The sequence below is a fragment of the Haliotis rufescens genome, unplaced genomic scaffold, assembly GCF_023055435.1.
Source record: "Haliotis rufescens isolate VD_foot unplaced genomic scaffold, xgHalRufe1.0.p SCAF_9, whole genome shotgun sequence".
In the NCBI taxonomy this organism is placed as follows: Eukaryota; Metazoa; Mollusca; class Gastropoda; order Lepetellida; family Haliotidae; genus Haliotis; species Haliotis rufescens.
Window position 1 is genome coordinate 26,546,736 of NW_025964383.1, and position 12,184 is coordinate 26,558,919.

At 40.0% G+C, this 12,184-nt stretch overlaps 1 protein-coding gene across 1 annotated transcript in view; it reads right to left on the reverse strand.

Annotated features, from left to right (window-relative positions):
• The window catches only part of LOC124129789 (protocadherin gamma-A1-like), an 89,428-nt gene extending 79,671 nt beyond the window's left edge, over positions 1-9,757 (reverse strand). The window contains exon 1 of the mRNA XM_048390526.1: positions 9,658-9,757. The gene's annotated coding sequence lies outside the window, so the exon portion shown is untranslated. The remainder of the gene's footprint in view (positions 1-9,657) is intronic.
• Positions 9,758-12,184: the final 2,427 nt, after the last annotated feature.

Sequence of the window (12,184 nt, forward strand, 5' to 3'; positions counted from 1 at the left end):
CAAACCAGGCCATGATTATCCAAAACAAACTTCAAATACATTTAGAACATTACACAATGTTCTAAATGTTTTTCGATCTTCCGACCACATTTTTCACCATCAATATTTATAAACAAAGAAAGAAATGTCTGTCCTTAGGAACTTTCTTACGTTACAATACTATAACGTTTTAGATATACAAGACGGTGGGGTAGCCTTGTGGTTAAAGCGTTCGTTCGTCACGTCGAAGACCCGGTTTCGAATCCCCACATGGGTACAATGTGTGAAGCCCATTTCTGGTGTTCCCCTCCGTGTTATTGCTGGAATATTGCTAACAGCGGCTTAAAAACCTTGCACACTCACTTTAGAAGTGCAACTGTCTAATATTCCACATTGTTAGTGACACAAAGCATCGTCCTCCGCTATGACCGTGGGCAAAGATAACTCTACCTTGTCTTCCCGGAGAGCGGGAGGTCGGGGGTTCGATCCCCGGCCGCGTAATACCAAAAGATGGTACTTGTTGTTACCCTGTCTGGCGCTCGGCAATAAGGGGCTAAAACAAGGACTGGTTGGCTCGAAGTCAGCATACTTGGTCCTAATGGTTTTATTCACGTTAAACTGCCAGGCATGGTATCTCAGCAGTCAAGCACTATAAATCGGCATCAGTCCGGACCACTACAAGTCAGGTCTTGTCATCGTTACCACACCAAGTCATGCCATGTTTAAATGTCCGTGGTCGTTACCGTCGTCACTTTTCTAGAACCCCCGAACCATAATGTCATGCCGTTCACAAATCTTCAACACTGACAATGACGGTTGAAACAGTGCCAGAAACATTAAAAATATTAATTAACGTCATTTCGTCGTAAGGGTTCCCAATACTGGTGCGCTTCGATTTGTCATTGCGGTCAAGATGCTGGAGAATAATTATGTTTAGATCAAATAAAACTTACTCGTAAATTTTACTTATTCGTAAAAATACACGTGGTTCGGGGTAGAATTGCTTGTGATAATTTTTCATAGTCAATAGTCAAAAAGTCAATTGCATGACTGTTTGACTCCTGATCTGACACACGGGGTCCCCAGGGGGCCTGTGTGACCTTTGAAACATGACCTTGAATACTACGTCAACGGTCAAGACAGGGTCAGGTTAACACTACATCAAAACTATCATTGCGCATTTATTCGGATTCTTCATACAAAAAATGGTCAAAGGTCAAAATGAAACACGGATTGATATATGACACGAGTAATTTATCAGAACATGGAATTACCACCAGCAAAATCTTATTGACTGATTACTCGATTACTGATCTTTCATATCAAACCTTTTTTAAAATATTTGATACAAAAATTACTCAAATTCTTTTATATGGAGCAGAGGTCTGGGGGCATACTGAATACAGAACTATTGAACTGGTCCATCCATATGCTTGTAAACGATTCCTTGGCGTAAAAAACTCTACATCGAGGGTTATGGTATATGGTGAATGTGGACGTGTACCACTTTACATCTTTCAACATATCAGAATTCTCAAGTATTGGTTCAAGATTCTTAAAATGCCTATTAATAGATTACCTAGAAAATGTTACAATATGATGTTATTGTATGAAAAACATGGAATCCGCAATTGGGTATATGATGTAAAGTCGTTATTAAATGATTGCGGCTATGGGTATGTTTGGCGTAATCAATGTGTACCAGATTCATTTTTAGTATCTTTACGCCAAAGACTTAAGGATATATACTTGCAAAAATGGGCATCGCATGTTTTAAGTTCAGAAAAATGTAATTATTACAAGCTTTTCAAGACAACAATTTCCCCAGAATACTATTTGTTTGACATCAACTTTAAAAGGTTTAGAATAAGTTTAGCACAATTTAGATGCAGCTCTCATAGACTTAGGATCGAAGTAGGCAGGCATAGAAACATAGACAGAGAATTGAGAATATGTGAGCAATGTGATTTAAATGTGATTGAAGATGAGTTTCATTTTCTGTTAGTTTGTCCAAAATACGACCACCTTAGAAGAAAATATATTGATCTGCCTGGTTTTAGAATAAAACTTATCCTATCCTATCCTACTCGACAACAGTGATGACATTTCTATTTTGCTGATGTCTTCAAGTGAAATACTTCGATTAATGTCTCTTGAAAAAGTTATGTTGAATATATGCAGTATTGACTTAGTCTTCTTTCGTAAATATACCTTTGTATCGGATTCATTACATTGAACAATAGTTGTTAAATCAACAGACCCCATACGGCGTAAACATGAAGTAGATGTCCTTCATGTAACACCAATAAAAGGCATGCACAAGTGTACCATCATGTCAGCGTATGTGCGCATGACAGGGATAGACAGGTCCGTCCAAAATACATGCATGACGTCATCACATCAAACTGGATAAACTCGATGTTTTTAAGAGTTTAAACATATTTGGAGTATATCATTTTGACAAGTGATTCATCAAACTAATAAAACTGGAGCTTATCAGACACTACGTTGACGTTAATATGGGGCCAAATGCCCATCATTAACGAGTGTTTTTACCGACTGACTGACATTAGCATTGTGCAGGACATGCTTTAATAACCTTTTCGTGACCTCGAAAAGCCAGTGTGAATCATTTCAACACTAATTTATTTATTGCTTGTAAGTGGATGGATTTCTCGGTACTTTAGCATATAAATGATACCTACCCTAAGGCCAGGACTTAAACTGCCTCTCAACAAAACGTGGATTGTTCGACTAAGAGGTGGTATTAGTGGGAGTGTGTGTCTTGGATACGTCTAAGGAAAGCTTCAGGGCTCTGGAACACTTGCAAAGCTCATGACGTACAAACGTGTTGGTGTCTATTTAGTAATAAGGATCACAATGGTCCTGTCGTCTAAGGCGCCGTCATTCGCTGGGCAGAGTTGCGTCCCTTGGGCACGCCAGAATCCTATGATCGTGGGTTCGAATCCCGGTTCGCCCCGATTATGTTTCTAGGTTTGTGAGCACCGTACCCGTGCTTCATCAAAGTGGTGAAGATCTGCATCACTTCGGGCTCTCCTCCTATATTAAGCTTACACGCCGTGATAAAGCTGGAATACTTAAAAAGCGCCCTTAAACCCAATTCACTCACTCACTTTTGAGTAACCACTCAATTGACGATTGCATATATGTTTACTGTTATCACTGAGATTCGGCGTATATATGTTGTCTTCATCACTGCATCAGACAGAAACAGAACACAAAAAGAATTATTTTAAACACGACAGCGTTCCTATTTTCTCTATGAATATGTCTCCCCCACTAGAGATACCAACAGATGGGTGAGTGAGTGAAATATGCTAAATTCCCAGCAATATCGGTATTACGGTACGAAACACCTAAAACAGATGTTATAAAATGTACGTAACCATGTGATCTGAATTAAGAAGATATTTCTGAGAATTATGGAAATGTTATTTGGTCGTTTTTACTTAAATATGTTTTAAGTTGGCTGAAGTGGACAATCGAAACGTTAAAGGAGTAGAAACAGTGTAATAGTAGCAGCAGTATAAGTACTATTAGTATTAGCAGTAGTAACTGTAGTTTTATTTGTAGTAGTAGTAGTAGTAGTAGTAGTAGTAGTAGTAGTAGTAGTAGTGATTGTCGTAATAGTAATTGTAGTGCTTGTAGTAGTCGTTGTGTAGTATTTGTAGTATTAATTGTAGTAGTAATAGTGTTAGTAGTATTTGTAGTAGTAACAGTAATTGTGGTAGCAGTGGTAGTTGTAGTGGTAGTCGTATTATCAATGTTATTATTTTAGTAGTAATAGTCTATGTCGCAGTCAGTAGTAGTAGTAGTAGTAGTAGTAGTAGTAGTAGTAGTAGTAGTAGTAGTAGTAGTAGTCGCAGTCAGCAATATGCCCACTGCATCATGCCAGTGTATATCAACTTTCTGGACACTAAATGCGGGGTACATACCTCTATGATGGTGCTTTATTCTGAGAATCGGCATGAATATATTTTTATTGAAACAATAGAAAGGTAATGGAATGATGATTATTTCTACACTTGTACATCAACTACAAACTATACATTAACAAATTGCATGAGAATAGACCCACTAAGTCGAATGAAGTCTTTCATCCAGAGAAAGATATTTCAATTTCTGTATACTTATACTCAACGTTTCGGGACTACAAAATATGACAGACAAGAATTAGCTCAGAAACGTTATGAATAACAGAGGCTTGACTAAAACATCTACCAGCAACAGTTTGTCGGCGTTTAGACACGAGCCGAAGTTTACATTTATTTAATTTCACGGAACGTTTACATGATCTCATATATTGTTTTTGTTTGTTTGTTGTTTAACGCCGTACTCAGCAATATTCCAGCTATATGACGGCGATCTGTAAATAATCCAGTCTGGACCAGACAATCCAGGGATTGACATCATGAGCATCGATCCACGCAATTGGGATACGATGACATGCATCAACCAAGTCAGCGAGCCTGACCACCCGATCTCGTTAGTCGCCTCTTACGACAAGCATAGACGCCTTTTACCAAGCATAGGTTGCTGAAGACCTCTGCTCGGAACAACTTACAAATCTCGACATTCCACGTTTCTCTGCCCCTGATACTATCTGTTACTATGTAATTGATTCCCATGAAATATCTCAATGATACCATCTACACTACAAATCACTATGCCTGCTCCCTGATTACAATTTATAAACGCATCAGACCAATTGCGCAACAAGCCGTGTTCTAAACGCCTAAGGGGAGACCACTCGGTCACTTCAAAGCGCATCGTGTTCCTCAACTGACACGAGATTGCCTCAGGCTCAATTTCTAGCAGTCACGTGATCAAAGCAGCAGACGATATCCGTCAAAATTCATTTACAATCCCAGAAGGCTTTGCGATAGTGATCTGAGTGTTAACATGACCCTGTTGGAGGTAATCACAATGACAGCGCCTTGTGGGAACGACACAAATTGTTGACTGGCTCTCTCATTGCTTTGCGCGGTCTACCGAGAAGCACTCACAGTACAGATATCAGTAGACAAGAGCCCAGTTTAGAGGCGGCAGCTAAAGAGACATAGGTGGGGCCAGTGGCATGCTGGGACGTCCCTGAATGGAGTCAGGATTAATCGAGTCCGACTAGGGCATTACTTCTAGATAAATGGAATTGAAAAGTAAATTGGAGATTATTAGTCGCGTTAGTACTTTTGAAAAGACGGTTGCCCGATCAGATGTGTTTTGTACCACTATTGAAGAGATTTTGATGAAAAGTTGACCCGACTTTGATCACAAGACACCAGAGGAATGTGAATACTGACTTTAAAAACCTGAAAATAAATCTGTAATACAATGCTTCGGCAGTTTGAAGGTACAACGGATTTACACGAGTACTGGTATCAAAGGAATGCCTGAAATCAGAGACCATTATATGGTCTCTGCTGAAATTAACAACTTTGGAACGTAAATCTAAATTAACGTTAGTTTCTGTTTTCGATGAAGCATGTTGATACAGGAATTCATATCAAAAGGTCACGTGTTCTCAGCCGCCACATAGCGTGTGCTAATAAACAATTTAATGAGACGACCAAGAATTGCTCCTGAAACGAAAGCAGCTCGTGTCAGCTTGTCTCTTTGTCTGACCCCTGTTTTATTTTGTCAATTAATCTTGTTCTCGTAGTTAAAGGGCGTGGTAGGATAAGGCCCTTGTTGGCCAACTGGGAATATCATATTGTAGACTTGCGCGATATATTGATATAATAATTATCAGACATCTTCAAATGGCTGGCAACTGCCCTTTTCATTACATTTTCAAGTTTTGGATTTCTGATACGACCAAATACAGTGAGGGGCAAAATAAATGATACCTCTCAGTTGATTTTAATGTTTGATTTTATCATATGTTTGATTTATAAGTTAACGATATTATATCCAAAACGTGAGCTGTATTGGCACTTAGTCAGCACTCAAGGAATACTTCTACATAGTTTTATTTAAAAAAATAATTTTCATTTAAAACTTTAAAAAATCAAAACAAAATATCACTAAATACACAACTACTGCTGGGTATCTTAGACATCTTATCTTTATCAGTATATTTGGCTTTTTCAAACATTTCAAACATGGTAAAGATCATGTGGTTGCAAAGTCATTGTTTTTCATCGGGGAACAGGGGTGGCCCAGTCGTCTAAGGCGCAGCGATTCGCTGTGCAGAGTTGCGCCCCTTGGGCGCGCCAGATACAAGCTCCTCACAGCGATAGCCCGTTCGCGGAGCTCTCTATACTATCGCTGCCACCAGTCAAAACTCCCCACTGTGAACAGGTGGCCACAACCATGCTTGGAGTTGATCTCGCAACCGAAGGACCGTTATGTTTACAAACAAGTGACGACTGTCGTGACGCCGAATACACTTATCTCTGCTAAACTACTTGCTTCGTTTGTCAATTTGAATTTCTATTTCATTAAAACTATCGTGTTATTGATATAGTAAGAATGTAAGGGAGAAGTTGGTTGATTTTCCGTTTGTCTGCAATCTCGAACCAATCTGATTATCAAAACAACAAAGTAAATTCATCTGGAAAACATGGTCAGTCGTAAACCTTTTCAAATTGAAATATGATGGCATTCCCAAAGACATAAACAAAAGTATAAACGTTACTACATATGGGTTTGGAGGGGAAATTTCAAGATTCTTGTAATGGCCGCGCCCACACTGGTGGCAGCGATGTTACCGAGAGTGTAACGAAGGTGTCACGCGCTGGGATGGAGCTTGCGCCAGATACCCATGATTGTGGATTCGAATCCCGGTTCGCCCCGATTATGTTTCTAGGTTTGTGAGCACCATAACCGCATCACTTCGGGCTTTCCTCCCACATTAAGCTGACACGCCTTGATATAACTGGAATACTGTTAAAAGCGGCGTAAAACCCAACTCACTCACTCATTTCATTGCATATATAAGTACACAAAATTACCAAGCCACAGATTACTTTTTAGAAACAGTTGGTTAAATGGTAAGTAATGGTTAAAGAGACATTATCAATTTTAACAAATGTTTTTTTTTTCAATTTTCAATTACATAAAAAACAAACTCGGTCTACTTTCTTTTGTCCCTCAGTTCATATAAGCACGGCTAAAATGATTGAAAAGGCCGACATTTTTATCCTAAGTTAAAATGTAGTTATATGTACGTCCGAGGCCCAAAATGAAATTATTACCATATATATGTACTGCTTTTAAGGGCATCTCTCAAGAAAATCAGTTGGAGTGAAAGGTTTGCTTGTATTCAAAAATAGTACTCAATACCTTTAAGTAAAGGTTTTGAATGATCTTTTCCGATATAATGTATTATTACAGATATAATTGGTGTTGTTATACTTGTTGTTGTTGTTGTTTTGTAATGAAACTAAATCTAATTTGATATATTCACAACGATTTGTGAGAGTTTTGCTATTTTTTTAACTACCGCATATCCCGTAGGAGAAATGACAATTCCCTTCATTCCTTGGATGAAATCAGAATAAGTTTAAATTGTCCAAACCTATCTGAAAATAGAAGGTCTGACATTCACAATGTTTACGTATTTCCACCATATAAATACACCGACGGTGTCAAATTCAGGGGCGAAACTACCATTGTGGCAGAAAAGCAATAATTATTGCTTACACCTAAAAAAAACCACAATATTTTAAATAAGTAAACCTCAATTTACCATCTTATGCAGTAAATTATTAATTCAAATTCTACACGGTCGAAAGTGATATTTATTGTCTGACTTGAAAATTGGAATTTTTAGTGGTAGGTAGTTTGTGACGTAAGCAAACTGCAGTCACACAATTATTTTCATTTTAATGATAGGTCTGCTCGCGTTAAGATTTGAAAAAATATATAACCATCACATACTACGAATGAACATGTAAAAACACAAAAAAATAATATTATCGATTCGTTTTAATGTTCATCATTGATGTTTCTTGAATGAAAGTCGAAAATGTGTTGTTGAGACACGTGCATATATAACTAATAAAAAAAATAATAAAACATCACCAATATTTGTTGCAAATATAATCTAACATAAACGGTCCAAAAATGCATCAAATAGAGTTTAGGAGCATCGAATTTTCTAACATATCGGGGTAAGCTTGCCCCCAAACCCTCCTAGCGGGCCCTCGTAAAATTGGTTTTGCTTACACTTAAAATGAGCCCAGTTGCGCCCCTGATACTCGAAAATATATGTCACAATAAACTCGAAGTGTACAAAGGAAAATAAAATCTGACTCGTGGCCTGGTGTATCCAAACACTCACAATCAGTCATAATACTCGCAGCACAGTTCATCTCACGACTATAACAGATTAAACGCGAGAATCATTGAGAATTAATGTACGTTTAGTTCAGCCGTAACATTGCTGAAGTCGACTCAGCTCGCCCGGCAGGTGTTGAACAATGACAAAACACGAAGGAATGCGATGTCCCGTGTACAAAATATCAGGTTGCCATAGTCTTGCTGTGGTGTTGACACGGACACTGCTTACAGCGGGAGTGTTGTCGAGGCAGGAACAATAGGTTTCAGAATGTACGTGTATGTATCACGGCAACTTTTTATGTATGAACAATGTGTTTTCCAGTAAACATCGTTTGTGGATGCAGATTCTCAGATCATCGCATGTTGACCATGTGGTAGAGTATTGAATACTGTTTCAAGGTCATAATAATCTAAAATGAAAAGAGTTTTCTTTGTATGCGGATGTATTCCCACAAATGGTTTTCATACAGTCGGACCCCGTTATCTCGAACGCACCCATATCTCGAACCTATTCCCGACCGCCTCACTATATACATACATACATACATACATACATACGTGCACAGGGAATATGTTAAGAGTTAGTGAGTGAGTAAGTGAGTATGGTTTTACGCCGCTTTTAGCAATAATCCAGCAATATCACGGCGGGGGACACCAGAAATGGGCTTCACACATTGTACCCATGTCGGGAATCGAACCCGGGTCTTCGGCGTGACGAGCGAAAGCTTTAACCACCAGGCTACCCGACCGCCCCGAATATGTTTAGAGAATCGAGAAAGCGTATCCATAATACTTCATGACAACAGGGATGACTTCAACTTCGCATAGTCAACATATAATTATGCCGAACAATATCCCAACAACTTTTCAGGTACAACTGAGCATACGAAGAGCTTCATACGACTCTTGCTAAAAACGTGTCTGAGCAGAGCTATGATATTCAAGTCCTCATATTAGCCTTCAAATAGTTTATGGTAGACATAAGGAGGACATTTCCACAACTGACGCATCAGTGAGTGAAATGACGTCCGATGCAACTCCCTTTATCACCATAGTACCACCATATTGTGATTTTGACATTTGGACAATTGCCTTGCCTTTGCGTGCGTTTGTGACGGGTGCACCGGTGAGGCAGGATACGCTCACCTTTTCGCGAACACCTGGTATCGTCACTATTTGATAGTGATTTATAAACGCTTATGATATAGTCGGAATCGCACAATGGATTTTTGTGATAATTGAAATGGTTTTGTCGCTTTTATATAAATGTTGTTGCATATTTTCATCACATAATCACATGTCGAGAGTTTCTTACGCAGTACAATACAGATATATAGGTATATAGCATGTGAAACAAAAGCAATACAAACATACCTCAGTGGCGGAGACAGCTTTTCTAGGACCGGGAGACGGGTGTGTGAGCAGATTTTCATTAAAATTTTAACCCCCAAAGTTTGTTTGAGCCTCCGCCGGTATTATCTCTTCGACACGGCCTGTTCGCATCAACACCCCCGCTTTCACGCTGCAGGGGCGGATACAGCTTTTCCAGGATGGTGCAGGGGTGCGGGCTGCACATTGTCATAATTTTCCCATTTGTCATTGTATTTGATCTTTTTACTGACACTCATGACCGCACAAGGAGATAACGCATGCTGAATGTACAAGAACTCGTTATAAGTCAGTTGCAGAGTTACATACGGCCCGATACAGTATTGGGGGCGTCCTTTACGTCACTGTACGTACATATTACATACGTGTGTGTATGTGTGTGTGTTGTGTGGTGCGTGCGCGCGCGCGCGCGCGCGTGTGTGTGTGTGTGTGTGTGTGTGTGTGTGTGAGAGAGAGCCTGTCGACGTCCTGTTTGTTATTTTATACCAATAATGTTGAGCAGGTACTTCAAACTAATCATGGAGATAAATTCGTCAGGTGTTGTTAAAAAGTTATGAAGATTTATAGATACGTACATTTGAAACAAATTGAGTGTTTATAATAACTGAATAAGCACAAAGTTTACAGTATATACTCATTATCATACGAATATAGTCATATAAGTCAAACGGTTCAAGTGTCCGCTCCTACAGTGTGTGATACCCCTCCTGTACTTTTGCTAAAAGTAGCGAAAAGTCAAAATCAGTCATTCCCAGGTTTTGTTTGTTGTTTAACACCGGACTCAGCAATATTCTACCTATATGACAGAGGTCTGGAAATAATCGGGTCTGGACCAGACAATTCAGTGATTTACATCATGACCCACGCAATTGGGATACGAAGACATGCATCAACCAAGTAAGCGAGCTTGACCACCGGATCCCGTTAGTCGACATTTACGAAAAGCTTGTATTGCTGAAGAGCTTTTCTAACCCGGAGTCATCCCCAGGTAATCACGTGGTATGAGTCAGCTGTATTTGGCGTATGTTCGCAGCGTGTTTCGAGCGACTTTACTGGCGCGCCGAACCTGCTGAGCTCAACGTAGACACAATGACTGCTTCATGAACAACACCCCTAACACGGGTGTTAATGCACGTGAAGTCGTGTGTTGTCGGATCCAAATTGGTCATCAACAAAAAACAACACTGATAATAATAACTATGTGTTTGTTTGTTTGTTTATTTGTTGTTTAACGCCGCACTCATCATTATTCCCACTAAATGTCGACGGCCTGTAAATACTCGAGTCTGGACCTGCCAATCCAGTGATTGGTATTATGAGCATCGATCCACGCAATTGGGATACGATGACATGCATCAAACCGAGCCTGACCGCCCGATCCATTTGGGCGCCTTTTACGACCATCGTAGGTTTCTGGGGACCAAATCAAACTCGGAATCCCGAAAGAGGGAATAATAAACTACATAGTTGCCATATATAATCAATTTGAAATATATATAAAATAACATTTCTCTTTCATCGCCGAATACATTATGAATACGAAGCATTGGTGATATGCCCCAATAAACAGATGTGATAAAACATATGTGATCAAAGCTAGATGAGAAAGGATAAGTTTTATCATCTTGACCATAAACTTCACACACGCACGACAAATCCCCGTATACATTCCTCGTGTCATTGCTAACCGGGAGCCTACTGAAGCGTGTACTATGTTATGTCTCGACCAGTGGTTTCGAAGGGTCTGTGAAAATGTTGTCAACATTTCCCCGCCGTTCGGTACATTTCCTTTTATTACCTGTATCAAAATAGCATGTGTGTTAATGACAAGTCTGGCCTCATGTAGCTGGGGCTATATACCCCACTTGAAAGGCAGATTAGGCTAATGCCCCGAGCTCACGGTCGGGGTGCTGCCCTCACAACCAGAGAGAGCCGAACAACCGGACAAGGTGGTGGCCGTGGTCATAGGAGACACATCCATCATAAACTGACATCTACTACTTACGTGGACATGAGAACAGTGTATGGAGACCGTCTCTTGGCGTAGACTGGGCCAGTCTCTGTTTTATTAGGATCAATACAAATAAAGGGAGACATCGAGCGATCCCAAGTCTGGAAGAGTGAGTGAGTGAGTGAGTGAGTGAGTGAGTTGGGTTTAACGCCGCTTTTAACAGTATTCCAGTTATTTTGCGGCGTGTAAGCTTAATGTGGGAGGAAAGCCCGAAGTGATGCAGGACTCAGACGTTTACCACTTCGGTGAAACCCACGAGCACGGGTATGGTGCTGACAAACCTAGAAATATAATCGGGGCGAACCGTGATTCGAACCCAAAATCAGAGGTTTCTGGCGTGCCCAAGGGACGCAACTCTGCACAGCGAATCGCGGCGCCTTAGACGACAGGGCCACCCGTGCCCCCAAGTCTGGAAGACCTAAGCACGTGACCTCAATACACTGCAGGGCAAGAGGTTTTATCCATGTTTGATGGTGGTTAAAACGAAACAAATTAGAAATG